This window comes from Gorilla gorilla, chromosome 9 (assembly GCF_029281585.2).
Source record: "Gorilla gorilla gorilla isolate KB3781 chromosome 9, NHGRI_mGorGor1-v2.1_pri, whole genome shotgun sequence".
Lineage (NCBI taxonomy): Eukaryota > Metazoa > Chordata > Mammalia > Primates > Hominidae > Gorilla > Gorilla gorilla.
Genome location: NC_073233.2, coordinates 66,314,658 through 66,319,159, shown reverse-complemented (window position 1 = coordinate 66,319,159; position 4,502 = coordinate 66,314,658).

Sequence of the window (4,502 nt, the reverse complement as noted above, 5' to 3'; positions counted from 1 at the left end):
AGAAAGAGATTTCAGTAAATTTCCTGGTAAAAGACCACCGACTATGGACTGGTTCTGGTCGGTTTTATAGAGGCTTTGCACTTGAGAACATTTATGTCCCTGTTTTATCTTCTGAAATATAGACAGCCTCATTGTAATAAATTTAAATGTTAAGTACCCTCTCCAATATGAACATAGATCATTTGTAGCATGCATGTTTATTCAGTATGCATGCATCAGAAACCACTTGGTGAATATTCATAGCTTCTCCTGTAACCTGTTGAATATGCATATTTAGCCAACCTATGTAGCATAAAGCTCCTGCCTCAACCCCTCCTTCTTCGAAGTACTGCCTTTCGGTCTCGGTTGAAGGTACACTTCTCAGCCTGTCAGGATGACCATTGGCAGGCTATAACCCTTTATGAGAAATAAAGTCCTGTTTTCAAATCTGCATAGATCTCATGATTTTTCTGTTGGCAAAATTCAGGATCCCTGGGCTACCCGTGACATTAAATTATAAGCCTACTAGACTAAAAGTCCCTCAGACCCCTCAGCCTATCTGTCCCTTAATTAGTATAGTCATGGTTAAGTTACTTTTTGTGCCTGTCCTCCTCATATTCACAGATGTTTACAGAAAAAAAAAAAAAGTCAAGGAGATTAAGTCACTTGCCCAAGGTCTGAGAGCCACTAAGCGCAGAGCCATATCTCAAGTCCAGTTCTGTTGAACTCCGATAAACATCTCCTTTCTACTTCCTTCCTTTTCTATTATTGCCTCTTCTCCTTTCACAGGGCCCTGATTGTAAAAATATATAGGCAGATAACACTGCAGTTGATAACATTCCACTTCTATTGAAAGAAGTTTTTCTTCCTTTGCGATATTATTTCAGATCACTTTGCATCCTCATTTATTCATTCATGGATTCCTTCCCAGCCATCCGTGGAGAGATATGTAGGGTGTGAAATGAGACTCCTACATGCAGGGCCAATATTTAGCCAGTAACCTCAGGAAGGTCATTTGCAGCCAATGTTAGTTCTGATTGGCTGGGCCTGCAACTTGCAGAGTGGTAAATACTTTGACTATTGCCCTTGACTATCTGCCAGAATAATTGTCTGCATTTGTATCCCCTATGGTGCTCAATTAGAATGCACACAGCCCAAGAGAGTGAGGCAGGGTAGGAGGTGGTCTGATTCTGGAAATACAGGCAAGAGACACAGGGTCAGGGCCATCTCTGCTCCAATCTGTCTTTGTGTGACCTTGTGCACATCACTTCTTTTCTCTGGGAATCAGCTTCTCCATAGGCAAAAGTATATATGGCCTGGCACTATTATATTTTTGTAAAAGAAAGTAGTATGTGCCTATGTGCCTGGGTCCATGCGTGCACACATAGAAACATGTCTGGAAGGTGACACACCCACCTATTTACAGTGGTTATCTCTGGGAAGCACAGCTGGATGAAGGAGGTATTTTTTACCTTATATAACCTCTTTACACTTTTAATTTTCCATAACAAGCATGTGTTGTAATTTTTTTAAGTTAACAGCTAAAAAGTCCTGTTTGTTCCTGTTTTACAGGAAGTCACACTTCTTTTCTGAGGTCACATGAGGACTTGGCATCTGACTCTGAAGACTGTCTTGCGTGCATCATCCTTACACTGCCTCTGAACAATTGGGGGATATGAGTACTGGGCACCAAATGATGCCTTCTAATCTCCCAGCTCAGCAAATGCTGCCCAGAGCTGAAAACAAAACATCCTCAGAGAGTTTTCCTTGCCCTCCTCCTGTTGGTATCTTGTCCTTGTCAGCAAATGATTCACCACCATTCAGCCAAAGCATGATTATTTTCACTTGTATCTACAGCTATGAAATGCCCACAGACTGGTGCCAGGTTCTGGGAAAGAGCTATAACCAAACATGCTGAATTCCCAGACTCCTTTGAATTTATAATGCCATGAAGCGCTTGTTCCCAGGTCAGGAGGCTAGGGGACTGAGCAGCATGATTACTTATCCCTGTCCTGGGAAGAAACAAGAGGGAAAAAAGATTTGTTTCCCAGAAGACAGCCATCTCTCCAGCAAATAATCCAGTCCCAGGTTCCCTTATGATAAATCAATCACACTTTTTAATAAAAGAATGCAAGCATAGAGATTGGAAAGAAGCATTACATTGAAAGAGCACTAGGCTTTGGATTCAGACAAACCTGGATGCAAACCCAGACCTTGAACAAGCCATTTAACCCACTTCCCTAAAAGAACACCTTATTTTGTGCCAGGCACTCTGCTGGGCGTTTTATATCCAACAGCTCAAGCTTGAAGAGGTTATTATTGTTCTCATTCTGTAACAGATGAAGGAAGTGGGACTCAGGGAAGAAAGCCGTGAGAGTGGGAGGGCTCAGTTGATGAAATGACAAAGCCCAGATTTCAATTCAGGTCTTGAGAAGCACCCATTCCTCTGGCCAGTGCTGCCTCTCCCCATACAGGGTGGAGAGAAAAGACTTCTGCTCCAAGCACACTGTTAGAACCAGCTGGAACCAGGAGCAATCCCATGCTCCTTTCTGTGAGCCTTCTTTAATTGCAAATGCCCTAAGAGGGATAAAAAATCAAGACACTGATACTGAATAGAAAGGAGAAACACCACTCATAGATCAGTGAATGGAAATTGTGCTTTGGCATCAAAGAACCTGGATTCAGATGCTAGCTCTGTTGTGTACCATGACCTTAGGCATTTTACCTGACTTCTGTGGGTCTTAGTTTGCAAATGTGCAAAAGTAGAATGGTGAGAGGGTAAATGAAATTATAAAGCACATATTTCAGAGGCTCATTTAGAGCAGTAGCTAGTCTCAGAAAAAGGAGGAGCCCCTAGAGGGTTCCAATGATGAGGCCTGCGAGGATGCTGGGGTTTCAAGGCTGCAAGCAGGCACTGAACATGTCCGTGAAGGGGGAACTGCTGGACAGCGGCTAGGAAAACCTAAGTAATGCAGAGCTCGGGCAGGCATTGCAGCAAGTAACCACCTCTTTCCAGACCACGTGCACATGGTGCCAGGAGGGAGAGGGTCATAGAAACCCAGGCAGAGCTTGTTGACCACTGGCTCAACTACACCAAAGCCTGGGCGGCTCCATCAGTGCTAAGCTCCGCTTCCTCCCTAGCCTTAATGGTAAGTTCTCAGCCAAGTGCCAGAACGTCAAGGCGTACAACCCGGGGTACCATCAGGTTGTAGGTCACAGCCAGAGTGCAGGTCCACCACAGCATCTACTCTCTGAAGGTCCCAGAAACCCCTGATATTCAGCCCTGCTTCTCGCAGCATGTGCGGACCCTCAGCAACCACCTGGAGAACCACCCAGACCCAGGAGGCCAAGTACCTGGCAGAGATGCTTGTGCTCAGGTATGGCAAGCATGTCCTCACCCACGTGGAGGCAAATACTCGTCACTGGCAAGTTTTTTGTGCCTCAGCTTGGTCCTCTTTAAAATGGAGTTAGTGTGTCAAATTCCTAGGTTACTTGAGAGGATTAAATGAGCTAATGGAAGCAAAGCACTTTGGAACACTCTCTGGCCTTTCTAAATGTGAAAGTTCATGTCTATGACGATTTGCTGCTGCTTTAGGATTGAGATCCCAGAGTCAGATCACACAGACTGAGGCTCAAGTCCCAGCACAGCTGCTTACTGGCTCAGTGACCCTGGGCAAATTGTCCCACCACTCTGGGAATTAATCTCTTCTCTAAAGTTGGGATAATATTAAAATTGATGTCATAAAATTACTGTGATGATTAAATGAGATACTGCAAGGAAACCCTTCCCCATAGTACCTGGCCTGTCACCTTGAGCTGTCATGATGTGGCATTGACCATGATGATCATTCCGATGGTGATGTGAGGACCGTGAGTGGCAGAGTTCTATGTACCATGAAGAACATAAAGATGTCCAACCAGGGCTCATGGTTGAGTGGGGCAGATATACCTAATATATAAATTACTCATTGTGAAATGTGATACAGCTTCAAACATTTTCTATGGGAAAATGAAGGAGGGATACAAATTCTGAGAGATGTCTGATAAGGCTTCTGGAAGAGGATGGAATTTCTGCTGCATCTTGAAGATTAGATGTGAGAAAGAAAAGAAGGACTTCCCAGAAAGAAACAGAGTTTGATCCAGGGCTGGGAGCAGGAGCACCAGACTCCTTCTGGCCTCAGCCAGACACACATAGATTTGTTCAATTCTGCTGGCCGGGGAGAATCCTTTCAACAGCAACTGGAAGCTCCATTATGATGGCCTCGGTTCATTTCTTTGAAAATATCCCCAGGCTCCAGAAACTGAGCTCCCTGACTGAGAAAGGTGAGGTGGGGGCCAAGGCAGAATAGAAGGTTTTGGCCTGAGGTTTAAAAAGAAAGGTGGGAGAGAAGAGAGAATGGATTATCTTATAAGTAGAGTAGTCATATAATTTATCATCCAAATCTGAACTCCGGTTGAAACCAAAAAAAAAAAGGTGTTTTAATTATATGAGACAATGCTCATAAACTGGAACGTATGCCATC